Source organism: Cyanistes caeruleus, chromosome 2 (genome assembly GCF_971803275.1).
Source record: "Cyanistes caeruleus chromosome 2, bCyaCae1.hap1.1, whole genome shotgun sequence".
NCBI classification, from domain to species: domain Eukaryota; kingdom Metazoa; phylum Chordata; class Aves; order Passeriformes; family Paridae; genus Cyanistes; species Cyanistes caeruleus.
Window position 1 is genome coordinate 95,790,884 of NC_141702.1, and position 19,065 is coordinate 95,809,948.

Sequence of the window (19,065 nt, forward strand, 5' to 3'; positions counted from 1 at the left end):
AATTACTATAGGGCTTTCTAAATCTACTTAGATTTACACCAAAGTCCCCAGAATGCAAAAAATTCACCTTGGTATTGTCATTTCCTTTCTTAAGCATTCCAAGACTTGAAAGTATATACTGCCTAATTGATATGACTGAAATGATGGATGATGGCCCAAGTACCCTGCCAGCAGTCTTGAAGCAGCAGCAGGTATTTCCATATATACTACATAATACAAAGTCCAACAGAATATCAGCTGCCTTTTTTTTTTTTTTTCTCCTTCCAAAAACATTTTGATAGCTGAAAATAGCCATATATACCACATATGATGTACCCTATTAATCTACATGAAGATTGCTTTCCTTTGTGTTGTGGTTTAGGAATGGTACTGCCTAAATTAGTGCTCTCAGTGGCACTCTCTAAACCACGTGTCACTTGTTCACTCTCTCCCTTTCCTGCTCCCACCCCCCACAGTGATTGGAACAGAGATTTGGGGGCACAAAAGGTAAAGATCATGGGCTGAGATAGGAACAATTTACTGGAAACAGCAATAAGATAAGAAAATGAACAGGAACAATATTAATAACCAAAGTGTACAAGACAGAAGTGTGATTCACATGAAGTGAGTCACATGACAAATGCTCAGAGCCAGCATTATCTGATTGCTCCCTCTGCCGCCTTACTCAACAGAAAGGAACCCCTTTTCCCAGAAAGAGACTCCCTTCCCCTTGCACCTGGCAATGAGCTGAGGTGGTATAGACTAATCTCCACGTCCTAGCCATGCCCTGTCCTGGCTACTGATAAAATTAACCCTGTCCTGTCTAGAGCCAGGACACCTTGCCACAAGATAGGACCACCTCTATACATGGCCCACACATGGTTCTGGGCACCTCAGTGGTCCCTGAAGACAGCACAGATCCTTCCATGAAGAAGAGGAGAAGAATCAGGAAAGCAGAAGACAACTATCTCCCTCTCTCTACATTATCAAAATTAACTTCATTAAGGACAGCACAGAAAGAATGCATCTTATGGAAACATCACTCCACAAATTTCCCTAAAGAAATGGAGCAGAAAAAGACAGCATTCTCACCATTAAGATATTACTAAAAGCCTTTAGGTCTTTTCTTGCAGCACTACCTCAAGATCAGCTGTGTGGTGAAATTTCAGTGAAGAAATTAAAACAGATAAACAGTCTTGTTGTTATGGACATAGAATTAAATCACTGACAGGCAGACCAAGGTCACTCTTAAAACAGCACACAAAATCAGCAAAAGCAGTATCTCTCAAAATGTTTATAAGTCTTCCTCAGATGTTCCTTTATCTACAAAGACTCCAGGAAAAACTCACAAATTTTACTCCCCCTCCATTTTTGTATGCCTTTTGGCAGGTAACCACAGATGATAAAGCCGTGTATCTGCCAGGTTCATTGGCAGACATGGACAGGTCCGAATGACACTGAGCAGAAGAAAAACAAAGATGTCAACACAGTGGGAAAGGACGACTCCAGGAAGGCAATGAAACTACAGAACACATTTTAGGTTTTGGTTTCCTAAATTACCATTAAAAGCCTAATGATGAGACTGACTTTTACATTTCTTATACTTTAAAGTGAACCTTGTCTATGGGCTCTTCCAACAACAAAGCCCAGAGCATTGTTAGTTGTTCACATTGTCACACTACCACTCTTAAGAATGCAAAATGGAACATTAAGAAATTCTGTGTGGTGTTTTCATATATGCTATTCACAATGCATGTATTTTTTTTTCAAGGTTTGGTGGTTCAAAGTCATGTCAACAACAACTTTGTAAGACTACTGTGAATGGTGTCAGAATGATCTGGCCATTATAATAGGAAACTTTAAAAACAAGCAGGTAATAGCTAAGGATTTTAATCTCTTTGTAAAGTAGAATGACATGACCATTCATGAGTACTAATGAACACAAACCAGGATGATAGCTTTACAAAACACCTATAATCTGCTTGCAACAGAGACAAACTTCGTTGCAAAACCTCTTTCTCAAGGCCTCCACTATTGCATGCAGCAAGCTTAATCACTATCTGCATTATCTCCAGTTACCATATCCATGTGGAAATCTGTCTTCAAAACGCTTTTGGTATCAAGCATAATGTCATTAAAGAGAGTTTAATGAATGAAAAAATGTCATTTGGATAGTAGCTTGAAATACTACCTCTGTTACTTTCTGTCTAGAGCAGAAACACCACATGAGATAGTTACTGTTCTGCTCTCACAAGCCACAAATATTCAGTCTATGGCAAACCCAGACATTTTGTCAGGAATTCAAACACTAACAGAAATTAGAGGGTGGAGCTTCAAATAAGAGGGAGGTGGTGAAAACTGTGGCCTGGCCCAGAAGAAAACTTAGAGAGTTCAACAAGAGGTGAAAAGCTCTGCTCCCAGGGCAGAAGCACAAGCTGAACTGGCACCTGCTGGAAAGAAGCTTGGCAGTTCCAGCAGATGCCAAGTGCAAATGAGACAACAGTGCACTTCCATGACAACGAGGGAAACTGCACAGCTGGGCTACAGCAGGAGGAACACAGGCAGCATGGTAAGGGAAGATAATTTCTGCTTCTGTGCAGCACTGGTGAGGCTGCAGCTGGAGAACTTCATCCATCTTGAACCCCTGCTCCAAGAAGAATAGGGGGGTTTTGGAGAGGGTCCAGTTCCAGGCTTCTAACATGGCCTGGAGGCTGCAGCAGGTGGCCTTCAACTCTGAAGTCCAAAGCTAACTTAAGTCATGAATGATTTGAAAATCATTGCATTGAAAAGGAACTTGGACTGGATGACCTTGAAAGATCTCAGTCAACCAACACTTCCATGATTATGCCAATTGAATCCTCTCTCAGTATGTTAGGAGTTGCAGGATATTCATAGTCAAGCCAAGAACAGCAGCAACAAAGCCAAGCACTCTATACTACTGAATACTGGGCATTTGGAAAAACTGAAACATAGCTTTATAAAGCAAATCAACTCTTAACAATAGGGAATTGTTACCATTTGAGATTTGCATGCTTGAGAAAAACTCAGTGCTACAAAGTATGTGTGTGTCTATAAGGCCCAGCATGATCAATAAGGAACACAAAGACAAGGAACACATCATATGTTAAAACACCATCCATATTTATTCACTAAGTAATTTTACAAACTCCAATGAAACGTGAAGTAGCTGCACACACTCTACACACAGTAGAATATTTTTATCAGATACTTAAAGCTAATAGGAAATTGAGCATGAACAGAAGATTAGTTTTCTGGATTTTTGATATTGTATCACTCATGTAAGATAGTGATCCCACTAAATGTTCAAAAAGATATCTAAAATTCATGAAGTTAATTAAACTCTTCTGATTGTTAATGTGCACTGCAGAGACATAGAACATCTTCATAATAGTGGGGAATAGAAACTGTGCTTCCCAAGATAATTTTGGGAAGAATCTCTTAAGTTTTCTTTCATTCTTCTTCCTTTCATATGCTATTCTTCAATATGTTCTCAAAGCAGCATCCATGAAAGAGCTTTTTATTTTTCATGAAAAGAGTGCTTATAGAAAAACTGATTCAACTGATGAAACTGATTAAGGAGCACAGAAAACTGAAAAAATTCCAATACACCTCTACTTTCCAAGAGGTATTAAATCTCCCAGAGTTTTATAGCTTCAAAAAAAGGCAAAATGTATCCATCCCTGTCACATATCTTATCAATAAGACTGGAGAAAACTACACTGGAACCATTTATAGATTTATATAATATTTATAGAATATTTGTCCCCAATGTCATCTACAGCTTCCTCGAAGCATGAAAAATTCAAGTATCTTCACACACAACCATATCATTAATTTTGAAGCAGTTGGAATGAGCACACAAAAATCAGAAGGATTTTAAGTTTTCATTTTTCCTCCTTTTCAGATTTCATCAGAATGGAAAAAATAAATTCCTTGTAAACTTGTAGCTCTTGGAAGTGCAACAAAGAAAACCAAATTAAAGAACTTTGTGGTTTCTTATTCAGAAGACAGGTGAAAAAGGATAAGAAATTCCTTTTCCACTCATACATGCCTAAGGTACCTAGGGGAAAGTCTGCATCAATATTTTAATGAAATATCAGGATCACTTGTTAAAAAAAATCATATAACTTCCAAATCTTTTTTTATCCATTGTTACAAGGGAGTATAAATATAGCTTTTTATTTAACCAATTTAAAAAAATTCAAGTATCAAGGAGGATAATGTGAACAAACAAGATTTGACTATTGGGTTTTTCCTCATAGGATAAACAATTTTCTTTTTTTCTTCAACTTGTCTGTATTTCAAGACATGCTATTTTTAAACTAAAACTTCCTGACTTTACTAGAAAGCAAAGCTTCAGAATTTACCTAGAATTACATTACTATTTACTTACTCCAGAAGAAGTCTACTATAGCAATACAACACCACTTTAATCAACATAGTCATCATGTATTTGGAAACACTGTTGAACAAAATTTATTTAGTCCAACTTAAATAAGTTCTCAGATAAATCCTGTGCAGCATAGAATGACAATAATTCTGCAATACAATAGGATTCTTATAGTGCTAAGGCATTGCTTTATACTGCAAGTGATCCATCATGAAAATTGGGTAAACCAAAATTGGTACAACAAATACCTCATTTTTTATTACTTGATTTATTTTTGTTCTCTTTTGTGAGAATCTTCAACACAAATAAGGTACTAGAAGAAACATAAAAAAGGTTTGAATGAAACAGGAAGAATCTAGGAAACAAATTCTGTCCCCAGTCAAAAAAAACTATTGTCTCAGGTAGGAAAGGTGAACAACGCTTTTGGTTGGCATCTAAAATAATGGCAGTTTTTACTTTTTGGATCTATCAGACCTAACTGGTCAAAACCAGTGACTGTTGACTTTATTCATACATAGCAGGGTACCAAAACAGAGACATATTTTAACTGTAGACAAATTCAGCACTTGTAAATTGGGATGGGGAGGGGTAGTCTATCATTATGACCATTTTCTGACCAAAAGATCTATGGTCTGGTTTGTCATATTCATGAAATGGAGCTCTTTGGGAACAGGGAACTACAACAATTTCATAATCACAGAATACAAATTCTTGATTTGCCTGCTTACCAGCATGTCCACATTTACTGGAAGCAAGGGCAAACCTAAGATCTCAAACCACTAAGCTTCAAAAACATGGTGCTTCATGCAAAATGAAAACAAAAACATAAAACAAACCAACCAAACAAACAAACAACCTAACAAAAAAAATTGCTTTTGTCTACCTCAACTCAAGACTGAGTAGAACTAATTTCCTTTTCCAACCACAAACTCTATAATCATTTTACCATCTGCACTGTTCTCACACAAAGAATAAATGGAATAAGAACTAGTGTTTATTGATGTAAAATGATCATAAAAATTTGTTAATACATCTTGATGGTTATTATATCCCCTAAAGTTATTTTGTCCCAGATTTACACCAGTTTGTTTGAAAGCTCTTTTAACTAGCTACTCTCACATGAAGCTGTTGAGGGCTAACACTGCAAGGAAGGTTGTAGAATAGAAACCTATCAAAAATCTGAACTAATCTTGTCAAGTAGAAGAAATCAAATACAGCAAATGTAATTGAAACCCAGTAGCAATTATTTATAAATTGCCATTTCATGTCCGGAGTTGCTGCCTGCTGCCAGCAGCATCCCTCTGGCAGCCACAGGCTGGCATGGGGCAGGGATGCAGTCCAGCTTACCAGACCCTGCAGCTGCAGTGGGGCTGGAGTGGCCAGAGGAGAAGGGATCACTGCCTCAAGGCTCAAGGAGAGCAGGTGGAAACATGGAGCAGGGCAAGTGACTGAGCCAGGCAGTGCTCAGTGTCCATGGGCACAAGGGCTGTGCCACATGGATGCCTGTCACATTCCAGTCACGTGCTGGGCATGTGCCAGTCAGTTCTTCCTGCTCCTGTATAAATTTTGACTGAAATAGGTCTTTTTATATTTCCTAAGGCAATGTACTTATAAAACCTCTTAACCATCTATCTGTAAAACTTTATAAATGCTCTAAGGAAAGGAAATCTAAAGACAGGTTGAACTGCATTTTCAGAGGATATGGGGAGACAAGATGACAGAGAAGTCCATGGTAGTGCTTCAAATTAAAAAGTTTGGAAAAGTTTATTAAAAAAAGTAACAACATAAGTTGGTGCACCAAACAAAAACAAAGGGGAAGAACATTTAGTGCAAGTTCTAAGTTGTAAAAGAAAAATTCCACAAAGTTGCCAAAAACAGAATGAGGAAAAAAAAAATCACCACCACCACCACTCAGGTTGACCCCAGCAACAAAGCCAAAAATTTACATAAGTACCAAGGGAGAGCAAGTATTAAATCATGGGTCTGCTATAGCATCTTTCAGATTCTGGGACTTTCTGCAGAGATTCAGTTCCCTACAGGCATGCAATGTAAGTGGAGAAAATCCATGCTGGCCTAGAGTGTTTGCACTTTGCAGGCAAGACACAGCCAATACTGAGGCTCTGCCCTTGCCTAGCAGGGCACACACAACTCCAACAGTGTGCAGAAAAGCAGACAGGAGCACTCTCCAAAAGCCTATACTACCAACAAGTAAATGCCACCTGCAATTATGAGAAGCTAGGAAAGAAAAAGTTATCTGGTTATAACAAGAAAGAAACAGCTAGTACATCTATGCACTTGGCATAGTAAAATAGCCTGTGTTGTATCATCTGAAGAAATTAAATCTGAATCTAGTTTTACAGCCTCTTTTCAATGAAATATTTGCAAATTCAAGTCCATTCCCACAGTTCTTGAAGATAAACAGCTCCTGACATCATTGTGGAGTTCTATTTTCAGAAAACTTTATTGATTTCTAAGTGGTTTAATGTGCATCTGTTTACATAAATATTTAGATATGTAAAAGCACATCCTGCTCAAGCTGCCCTGATAAACAAAAGTCAGCTGCTATTCCTTCTTCACTCCTGACTCTGCTTGGAGCAGTGCCTATTCCCTAGCTCTGGTTTATAATGCAGCCATTGTGCTTAGAATGAGGAGTTTATAAACACAAGCTTGAAAAATGTAGTCTGGCTCTCCAGCAATATATTTCAATGGCTCTTTTATCATTAAGTTGCTCTACAGTTGGTGTGTCTCAGTGCACTAAAAGTTTACATTTCTCCACAAGGCCTCACATGGGATATGTATTGACAGTATTAGCAAAGCTGGGAGGTGACAAAGAATGAGCATTAGAGATGAAGAACACTTTTTTATCATTTTATGTCTAAGGACTCTCTCTACACACTACTTCCACTGAAAATAGAAGCAGAGTTTTTTTGAATATGGGATGAAACACTCAATGCTACCAGTGGCTCATCTGTTTGACCTACAAACCTGTTATTCCTGTTTAACACACAAAACATAGTACAGGGAGCTGAGGAACAGAGGAAGGGTGAATGTTCCTGCAATCTGAAGACCAGACTAGGAGTCAGAAGATCTGAACCAAGCTTCCACACAGGTCTCATGTGAGTCTGGAAAAGTCTCAGATCCTGGGCCAGTAACATACTTAGAACATCCCACTGACTTCAGTCTCTGGCAAGACCTGAATCATATGTGACATTCTAAATCTAGTGAAATTTTTCCTGTTATTCTAGGCACTGAACGAAGCTTTTCTTTACCTCAGAAGAGACAATAGAGCTGTTCTCACTTTTAAATACATGTATATATATTTATATATACATATTTAACACTATATATATGCATGCTTATGTGTATTCTTAAAAAGAATTGAGCTTTGTTTACTACACAGAATTATATTGGACACTTTCTTCATTGTAAATCAGTACCTGTCAAAAAAAAATTATCAATTCTGTACAAATTTCCTGAAGTCACTGCTGTATCCATACGTAACTTTTTTTTGACAAACATATTCTAGATACATTTTTGTATATGTCAAACTTCTGGAATTCAGCAGTTGAGGACATTCTGCAGTCCAAGTTAATCATAGATCATAAGATTCTAGAAAAGATTTCTCATAGTCAAATTTATTTTAAATTAAGACCACCATGAAACTTTTGCACTAAAAAACAAAGGCACCTGAAAATGAGGATAGGCTATAAACTGTTCCTGCTTTTTCAAAAGAAATCCCAAATTCCACAGGAAAAGTGAAATGCATATGTAGATTTGGATAAATCTTTTCCAAAATTCTCATTTTTAGACCACACTCGTTTGCTACTAGCAAAAATTTTCAAAACCAATCAAAAGCAATCAATGACCTAGGCAAGTTCTGAGCCAGCAGTGGATGAGTCGAATTACATCCCAATTGTCCCTGCATAGTGACTATTGATTTGGAGCATGAGAGTTGGATCTCTTTCAGCTGAAGTTAAACTGAATGCACACTCCAGCCACAGGTGTGGCAGCCTATGGAACCACGTGAGAGCTAGGCTGAGGTCAATCATCTCAAAATGCTCACACTGTGTCCTCTGGTTTGTTCTGCAGCTCAGTCTCTACCAGCCCTCAATATTTCTCAATGAAGACAAAGTATCAATGAGGCTTTGATGCTTTGCTCCAAAGAAAATGAATACAGAGCTCAGTTTATGACCTGGTTATTTTTCCCTCTGTTTGGAACAGCAACATATACAATTAAATCTGTGGAGAGAGGAAACATTTTCCAGCTCTTCCTTTACCTTTTCAACAAACTGGTTTTTTTTCAATTCACAACCCTTCAAAACTTATTTTCATGCTCATAAAGAGCCACCACTAACAATACACCCAGGCTAATAATATATTTTTTAAGTTACAAGACAAGGCAGATGTCTTTCTTTTTTAAATACAAGTTTGGATTTACATAACAGTACTTTCTATATCATCATGGTAAATTCAAAAAGCTGTGTAACAGATATGAGTTATGCAGATGACTATTTAGCTTCAATTTTTTCAATCAAATATGACAACTCAGCATAAATGCTTTAGATTAGAGGATCTTAAAACAAACTGCAGACACTCAACTTCATCCGTTCAAAAATCTGTGTTCTTTTTATACAAAAACCAAAAAAAGCAAACCCAAAGCCAAAACCCAATAAACAAAAAAAATTGCACAAACCAAAACCCAGCAATCAGTATCCTCCTGCTGCTTAAAAAGTAATATTAGAATCAACCAAAATATTCATATGGAAGCCTTTAAACATAAGCTTTACAATGAAACCTAAATCCCATGACTGGTTCTGTCTGGTTGCTGACACTCCTGCAGGAGATGGAGACAGCTGCTAGACCTACAATGTTATGTCCCTCTAAGAAGTATCTTTGAGTAGCATAAACTCATTAAAATATTTGCCTCCCAGTTTCTTTATACAGCACATGCTGCTGGGGAGAAAGAAGATGTATGATAAGGAGGCTTTTATTTTTCTTCCTCCAACACTTGCTAAGTGTTCAGCCTGACAAGGCAGAATTCATTAAATGTCCTGCATTGAGCAGCATCAAAATATTTCAGGATGAAGCCTATTTTGTTACAGGAAAAGTCAAAAAAAAAAGGAAGAGAGATTAAAAAGATAATCATGCAAGAAGTTTCCACATATGTCATCATACAATCTTGCAAATTACACCACTGTTGTCATTAAGAAATGACTGACTTTAAGCACAAATTAATTTGTACCATCTTCCAGATGAGGTGAAGCCACAATGTGCTGGATATCCCCAAGAAGATGTGGTACCAAGCAAGCAGGTATCAGAAAGAAGTCAAAATGAAGACTCCCGTCTGTAAGGCCAGAAAGGAGGAAACCTGACAACCTGGAAATAATACACAGAACTGGAACTGCTTCATCTCTCTTCACTGTTCATCTCTAGATCATTACAGAGAAAAAGAAAAAAAGGGAAAGCCACAATGTAGGACAAGAATGTATATTATGAGAACCAGCCTAAATTGGGAAATTTCAGTTACTGTGTTGAGGCTTGGGTCAGTTTGACCACTTCTTCAAAAAGCAATTAATTTTAAATCAAACTCCATATTTCTACACCAAAGTATTTACAGTCATCCTGATATCCAAAAGTTTGTTATTAGGTAACTACAACAAATGCAGTATTATTTTAAGTGAGCATTTTATTTCAAAACATTTATATATACGCATGTTGACAATTTAAATTTTTAATAGAAAATGTTTCAGGCAGTAGATAATAATTTCCAATCTGAAACTTTCCATCCCCCCATGTTCCCTCAGTTTTCAGAATCAACGTCAAGAGAGATGTGCATCTTATAAAAGGAAGAAATCTCAATCAGCACTTGAAGGGACCACAGAGAATCTTCCAATGAGTTCCAGATGTTTGGCCACTGATGCACAAATGCTTGCACCATAGAAAAACCCTTCCAGGTGTTTGCCATTTCATACATTGTTGCACAACAGGGATCATAAAGCTATTTCCATGAAGGAAGGCCATCCTTAATCAAAGGCATGCCCATGACAGGATCACCAGACTAACCAGCACCATGGCAGAAACAAAAACCATCCAAGTGTCCCAGAGCTGTTACGTGTTTGGTCAGAGCATGCTGGACAAGGACCCTGCTGGTCCAGGTGCACTGAAGCCCATGCACAGTGCAGGCAGCATGGTTTGTACCTACAGATGAGGAGCCTGGAACAAGCCAGCCTATCCAAAGGCAGCCTAGTCCAAGGTGCTCATCAACGAGAACTTTAGTTTTAACTCAGAGGCAATACTGACTAGAGAGGCAAATGTTACTTTGATATATAATGTATTCCACATTTCTGATTTGGTAACCTGAACCATGACTTACACCATGTTTACAACCTAAATGACAGCCTCTGGAACCTCTCCTAACCGACAGATCCAAAAATAAAAGATATTTAAATGTTTATATAAATAACATGAAATTCCAAGTTAGTCAGTGCCAGAATTTGAATCAGCATTTCCAATATTTTTACTTATTTTGCTGGTTGCCAAATGCCACCTCTAAAATGCAATGAACACTACTTATGGTGCTCACCTCCTTCAGCTTATAGCCATAAGCTATAGATATTATTAGTTAATATTCTGAAAATTATTTTGTTTTGTCCAAAACATTGAAATGCATAAACACTTGAAAAATGAATAAGATTATGGTTAAGTTTAGGACTTTTTCTAAAAATCTATACAAGAAGCACAAAAGAAAAAGAAACAACACAGAGACATTTTGTGTAACTACTAAGGAAATGTTTTGGGTTTTATGGATATATTCTTTTTGGCTAAAAAAACAGATTAAAACGTATGGGTCAGAAGCACAAGCACCAAGTAAAAATAAAACCCAGGGAAAAGACTTGAATTTCTGATATCTGCAATGGTCTCTTATGTAAAATGTAAAATTTGCAGTTACCTGAAATGTTTCAGTTGGTTCCTTTTATTTTTTGGTTTGTACCTTCTAAGTGTGCTTGTTTCTGTACTGCTAAGTTATGAATCTTACAAAAATCAGAAACAGGGTATTTGGTTTTATACTACAAAGGGCTAAATACAACAACAACAACCAACCTCCAAAATGAAAACTTTGGAAGCTGCATATAGGATAAGCTGCATAAAATAATTTAAACAATGTGCCATTCAGCCTATGCCAATAACTGATCATTCCATGCTGCAATGAATATTTAGTATTTGTAAAGACTGACTGACGCTAAATCTCTACAAAAATATGTTGAATTCCAAATCTGTGTTCCTCAGCCACCAGCACATATCACTGCTCACTTGGTTTTAAGTAGGTACTTCATCAAGAATCATCTTGCCTTATTTCAAATATCATTTCTGTTTAGACTCACTAACAGGATTTAAGCTTTTCAGGGTTTTTTTTTTATAGTTGTCTTGCAAATCCCCTCTCCAAACTTTTAAGTCAGATATTGGTTGTGGTTTTGTTCATGTTCCTTTTTTTATTAATTTGAGCACTGTGCACTTGTTTGATAAGAGAAGAAAGCACAGTACACAATGGTGAAACTACAAAACAAAACTGTGTGATTTGATCTTGGTTAGAAGACTGGAAGGTAGCTATGGACAGTTCTGAGGGCAAACAGGAACATCAATGGAATGGAATTGTGTCAAGAGGATGTGGTTGTTTCTATTGCAATTAAATAAATTTGAAATGCTTCAAAGGCAGTTAGTAATTCACTTCATGATTATCTCCTAAAGACATGATCTCACATAAACTGCAAGTCATTTGCATTCTCTGAACAACTGTTTTAATTACATGAGCTACAAAGTACAGTAAAGGTAATTTAGAATGAAAGTATTCTTGAATAATACAGCATTCAAGCACACTTAACTCAAAATAAGAAGTATGAAGAGAAAAGAAAACATCAAAGATCCAAGGAATAATTTGTTTCATTTTCCTTACTCTGTATATTTATTAGTTGACTCACAACAAATCAGTAAAATTCAACAGCACTTTTATTTTAGGACTGATTGAATCTGTTTGATTTCTCCTTAAACACAATCAGCAATGGATCTCTCTATTTTTGAAAAGCAACAGTATCAGATTTCTATAGTGATCAGTATAGACCTAAAATGACAGTAGCATTATTCATCATTTAAAGAGCTATTAAACTCATAATCACATAATTATGATGATACATATTTCTAAAGACATTCAATCAAAATCATTACCTAAATCACTTTGGTTCCTTTAATTTTTAATTAGGTAATTTTTAAAAGGTAGATAATTTTTTGTCCTATTGTGATTTTATGCATAGGAAAATATGAGCAATATATGTGAAAAAATTATCAACATCTAGGAATAAAAGCAAGATCATTAATTCAACACCTGAATTATTCCACGCATTAAAGTTCAGAGAATTCAGCCAACTAAAATGTCTCCTGTAGCACAAACCAGTTTCAATTCAGACACATTACTTCTTCATCCCTGGCCAAGAAATTTCATCTATATAAATGTGCAAGTTTTCAGAAGGCAATCAGTAAATTCAAGTATATTAGTTTTTATTTGCCTTGTCTGAAACACCTCAGGAACAAACACTTGATTTTTACAAGGTGCTGAGCATCTATACATTAAAACTGAATCCCTGTGTAATACTGGGAATTCAAAAATTCAGATATTTTAAGTTAAATATTTTTTTTTATTCTGTGATAATTTTTTCTCTGTAAACACACATATCATCATTTCAAAGACAAGAAAAATTTCAGAAAAAGCTCCTCAGTGTTCTTTGAAGGTAGGTATCTATTTTTATTCCATATTTGGCTGCAGTTTTACAAGATGTCTTTTAGATGCTTTTTGAGATAATTTTTTCAACCACAGTCTCCTTCTTATTCTGGTTTACTACATAACTAAATGTTGGTTTAACAATGAATAAATCAGACCTGACAATCAAAATTAACATGGTGGTTCCTCCAAAACTCTATCCAAATATGATGTTTCTATCATCTGCTAACTCTTGGGATCTTATCAGAGGTCTCTCTTAAATAAGATCTTTTGGGAATGTTAGCAGTAGTGGCTGTAATGTTGATATCAGCTGTATCTGTAACAGGATTGATCAGTCTCATTAAGTTCTGTGAAAAGCATGCCTAATTGTTTTAATTATCTATGTTCTCATGCTCCAAATACTTTAAAGCAACTACTCAGTATTTCCTCACTCATTTTCCCCCACTGGATCAGCAATACAAATACTGTGGGATAAAACCTCGTGGTGTAAATCATAATTTTATGGGGTTCTAAAGCATCTTGCCTTGTTTGGTATTGCATATTTGATATTGTATTACTAATCTTGATGGATAGAGCATACAAGGATGTACATCAGCCATACGTTAGAGATGGGTTGAACCAGTACCTCCAAAGGACAGATCCAAACCCAACAGCAAGTCCCTGATTCACTGGAAGTGTTCAAGAACATTCCAGACTTCTCATTGATACAATACAGCATCAATCAATTCAAACTGCCAGCATTTTTGAAGTTAATATTTTCAAAGGAAAGGAGAACCAAAACCTTAGGAAAGCATAAATGTTCTTCACAAACCATAGAAGAAAATAACATGAGTCTGCCTCCTGAAGTAAACACAAAAATTACCAAATTTTCAACAAATAAGATGCATATTACTTAGTAGTTTCAGGTATTTGTTGATTTATTTTTCTTTCACATTGTGCATACAAATAGGTAAATCACACACTGTGATTTTTTTCTCTGACCAAACAACTACTCCTTTTATTTTTTTCTGAGGAAAACAAGTGCAGAAAAGAAAAATTCTTTAATCTATTAATTCAGTTCAACAACTGTGTTGCAACTGGATGAACTTTTATATCAAGTGGACTAAAACTTAGATGGATTTTTTTCTCATGAAGTTATGGTCACTTTTTCAGCCCTAATTTGCTCTAGTAAAAATAGTATTTGATACTTTTTCCCTGTTAAATCCAAGGAAAACTGAATTCCATTGAAAAATCCACAGTGAACTCTAATTAAACTACCATTTATCTTGTTAATTATAATTTGTGACAACTGCTGCAAATGACAGCTATTAAAAGATATAGGAAGGAAGAAGCAAATTATTCTAAAGGATGCACTTCATAATGTATGCTGGGCAACCTTTCTGACAATCTTGCATGGAAATATTTTTCTCTCTGATCTTTTATATTTTCCCCACCATTGCATCACTTTTATTATTAATTCCTCTCCCCCTTAATCTTTCTCTAACCATTTCTCTAATCTAATCTACCCATTTCTCTTACCATCTCTAACTTTGTTCAGCATTTCTGTTGGATAGTCCCACTTATTAAAGGGTGATTTCTTTTTTTCACGTGCCCTGTGGCACATTCAGATCACAGATTTCAGTGTGTACTGGTGTCCTGGATGGCATCCTTGATGTGAATTTATTGTCTGTTTTTGTTGCTCATCCACACTGGGGTTGTCCTCCCTCATACATGCCGTTCTCCTCCTGTTTACCTTGGGAAGACTCCCAAGGCAGATGAGATAGGCAGGGCTCCCTCCTCCCCCAACATATCATAATGCAGATTGCAACACACCACTAACCTCCACTGACAGTATTTCTTACAGGAGAGACAGGGCCAAGTCCTTCTGCTCTCATTCAGTACCCCCACTGAGCAGAATTACAGCACACACAAAGACCAGGAACTTAGGACAGAGTTCTTGTTGTGATGTGTATGTGGACTCTAATTCTGTTCTCACCATTCAAGAACACAGAGAAAGGTTATGTGGTGAAAACACTGCATTAACTGCATTATCATATTTCATTGTGAAAGCAAAATTTGGCATGTTTGGAAGAAAAAGAAAAGCTGATGCCTTACAGCAATATCAGCTCATAGCAAACAGGCCAAGGCTACCTCTAAATTTCCCATCGCAAACTTCATCTTACCTCTAATTTCAAGTCAGAGGAAACTTTTCAAGCATGATCAGCACTGAACTCCTGAGTACATAATAATGTACTTTGCAAAGAAGTGGTTTTAACAAAATTATTCAGGAAGAAACAAAAAGTTATCAAACTAACCAGCCTAGAAGATATGAAGTTACTGCCTCTCTTTAAGGAGAGGAAAAAAAGAGAAAAACCCCTACATCTTAGTTTAGGTTAAGCAATAGTTATATGTGTTTCATTAAAAACAATTTAAAGATATATTTAGTTGAAACTACATACATGCATCCATGGCGTCCTACTATTTAACAAGCTATCTTACTATTCATATCCATATTAACCTAACAGCATGATACACTGCAGTGATGAAATATGGGTATCCTGCCAAGTGTGTTTGTTCCTTAACCATGTTTAGAGACTTTTAGCATATTTGAGGTCTTTTGGTATTATTACATAACAGATATGAGGTATTGAAAATTATCTTGACAGTAACATTCTGCAAATGTTCCAATGTATTACATCCATGCATATTGCCTAGTCTTTAGTAGCAATGCTGAACATTATCCTATCAGTTAATTTGTAGTAAAATTTGGGAAAATAAAATATTGCAAAAACATAGAGTAGGAGACTGCAGCTATGTTTTTGAAGTTGATTGGGAATTTACCTTGGAGAGCCAACATTAGCACCTTCCCTGTCCTTAGCTGTGTAACTGTACTGTGGCAGAGCCCAGGAGTATCAGCCACTGATGAAGATCTCAGCTTGTCAGGTGCATTGCTAATGACAAAAGGCCAGTCCTGCTAAGCAACAACTGTTAATGTAAGCTGACATTACACTTTAAAGACCTGTTGGCTGATCTGAAAATATGCATAGTTTCATACATATTTAAAACCAGACCTGTCATACCTTTATCTTAACAGTCAACTCAAATACTCTCCAAAGCCTTTTTTATGGATTTCAAGTCTCAACTTCAGCAAAATCTACTTAATCTTAACTGTATTGCCTCCTTTTTTTTTTGCCCCATAAGAGTGCAAGTTTGTTTTACTTCTGATGAATGACCAAGTTGAGAAAACTACTAGAGAAGAAAAAATAAGGAAATTAGGACCACTGATGCTGGGGCCAAAAATATTTTAACAATTTCATCATGTCTTATATATATATTTTAAAATGTTATAAATTTAAAATCATTATCTTATTCCTCTTTTTTGCAATATATGCTTAATATATTTAAGAATTTTCTGGTAAATCTTCATGGAAAAACCCATCATCTCATTTGCCTGCCCACTCATGCAAAAGCTGACAATTCAGTTGTGAAGAAAGATTAGTGAGATGTGGAAAAGGGAAAGAAATGGTATTTTTTTCCTACAAAAGATTAAATCTAACTTTTCCTCCTCCAAAAAAACATAAAACCTTGACTTCAACAAGTTGGGTTTTTTCTTCATGGATGAACTTTAAGTTATGCATGGCTTTCTTTAAAATACATTCTTGATATTTTTAAGTTCTGTTACCAGTAAATTGTGATGAGTTTGGGTAGGATAACACTAGATAATTAATCCTGGATGGAAGAATGCTTGGATAGGAAGGATGATTCTACTAATGAGGAACATCTGAGAAGCACATAATACAAACAGGATGTTGTATATTTTCCATAGTTCTGATTACACACAATAAAATAATTCAGTCATTCCTAAAAATATTAGGTCTTTACATAAAAGTACATGAAATGTGCTGGTGTTTTTTCCCCCCCTAGGCAGAATAAACACTTTCCTGCTATTCATTAAACCTTGTTCCCCCACTGTTGGCATAAAACAGTCTCCTATTATCATACACAGAATGACTGCATAAATGTAAAGAGGAGATATCAAGACAAAGGATATAAACAAGCAGTGTTCTTTTAAAATTACATATAAATCACAAAATATGGAATATTTAAGTTACACTTTCAAAGGGATGCCACACAAGAAATTCATCATACTATATAAATATCAGTAAGTAGCTGATAAGCCATTAAAAACATAATTGCTCGATTAATTCTAACTGAAGTTACACAATTACATTTTTGCTACCCTTACGTCCTAAAAATGTTACGCTTCCAGTGCAAAATATAATTTTTTCTTTCCTTTTCAAAATACAGCTCTAGTTCAGTCTAACCTAGGGTATTATAAATATGTGAACTTGGCAGTAAGTTGACTTTTTTGGACAAGTTAAATTATCCCCTACTGCAGAATAATTAAACTATGTCATTCAATAAAAATAAACATAGCAGGAACTCAACCCAGCAACTGTAATTTGCCCATTCTCATGTCACCAACACGTCTCAGTCTTAACACAAACGTATTTTTAGTTATGACTTCTTTAAAGGAGATCAAATCTGAGTTTTTCAAGAGTTCCAGGCAGTTTCATGTTAGGCTACAATTCAAGGGTTGATTCAGGCTCCTTTTGACCTTTGCAGACTATATATCTATATCTATATATATATATATATATCTGTACTGTGCAGTAACTTAACTCCCTCGTTGGCCCTTGAGCCCCTCTTCACACTGTGTGCAACACCAGTACTCTCTAAGCTGCTTTCTACTGCAATCATGAAGAAAATCTGGAACTTAGTAATGTGGGTCACTCAAGATTCCTCATATCTGGGACCTGGGAAGACTATGCCATGTTTCAGTCCTCTGCCTGGGGCAGTCTTTCAAAAGTTTTCATGTAGTTTTGACACTTCATACACCTCATGAGCTGCTCTTGGCACACCACAGAACGAAAATTTCTTCAAGATGAAAGCTATTCTTTCCATTGCAGCACTTAGAGCCAAAATTAATTACTAGAGCATCTTTGGGAAATTCCTTGATGGACATACAGGCTGAGTACAAGGCAGTGAAACTGTGGCCAGTGTTACAGAACAGACCAGCCTTTAGCAGTGGCTGTCACTTTCTGCTCTGCCACATGTACCAGGGGACATCTGCACTACATCAGCTCGGGTTCAAAATGCTGTAAACAAGTAGAAACATACAGAGATATGGAGAGCATTTCTTCAATGAGCTGATTCTAAATTAGATTGCTGCAGTGCTACACCTATTAAATGATTTATGAAAAAGATAATTTCCCATTAGCTTTGTATGTTTCCTATGCATTTTTCATTGTACCTAATTACCAAAGTGTATACAAATTTACATGAAACTTATATAACTCTTTGCTGAAGTCTTAATTCTGGGACACTTTCAGAGCCTGGCCTCTCTGAACAGAGAGATTATTTTGATAAACAATCAATTTTTCATATAATTTACATAATAAATGTAATTTCCACTTGACTATAATGCTTTCTGCGCTAATAGTGCTTGCATTTGGTGGCCAAGTCTACCCCAGTTGAGAGCACCAACAAAACTTCCAAGCATTTGAACACATTTTGCACCAGACTGAAAATTCAAATGACAATTCCTTTTCCAACTGAATAAATTTCAAAATAATTTGAAGCAATCCCTGCTATTCGAAGATTTAACTAAATTCACAGATTCACAAGTTTTATTATTCTGGGAATTTAGATTTGTTTTCTGAAGTCTTTGGCAGATGGCTTTGTACATCTTCAGGTTTGTTAACTAATATTTAAGGCACTTCCAGTCACAGTTCTGTCCTGTGTATTTTCCTGACAGAGCAAGGCAGAGCTTCAGCTAACAAATAATTAGCTAAAAAAAAATACCAAAAGCAAACAAAAAGAAAACCCTTGAAACTCCTTGAATTAAGATGCTTAAATATCTGGA

General features: G+C 36.1%; 1 long non-coding RNA gene across 1 annotated transcript; it reads left to right on the top strand.

Annotated features, from left to right (window-relative positions):
* The first annotated feature begins 2,374 nt into the window (after positions 1–2,374).
* On the top strand, positions 2,375–12,099 carry LOC147655023 (uncharacterized). Its single transcript, XR_015283661.1, has 2 exons — positions 2,375–2,548; positions 9,643–12,099. It is a non-coding gene; the product is annotated as an uncharacterized LOC147655023 (long non-coding RNA).
* Positions 12,100–19,065: the final 6,966 nt, after the last annotated feature.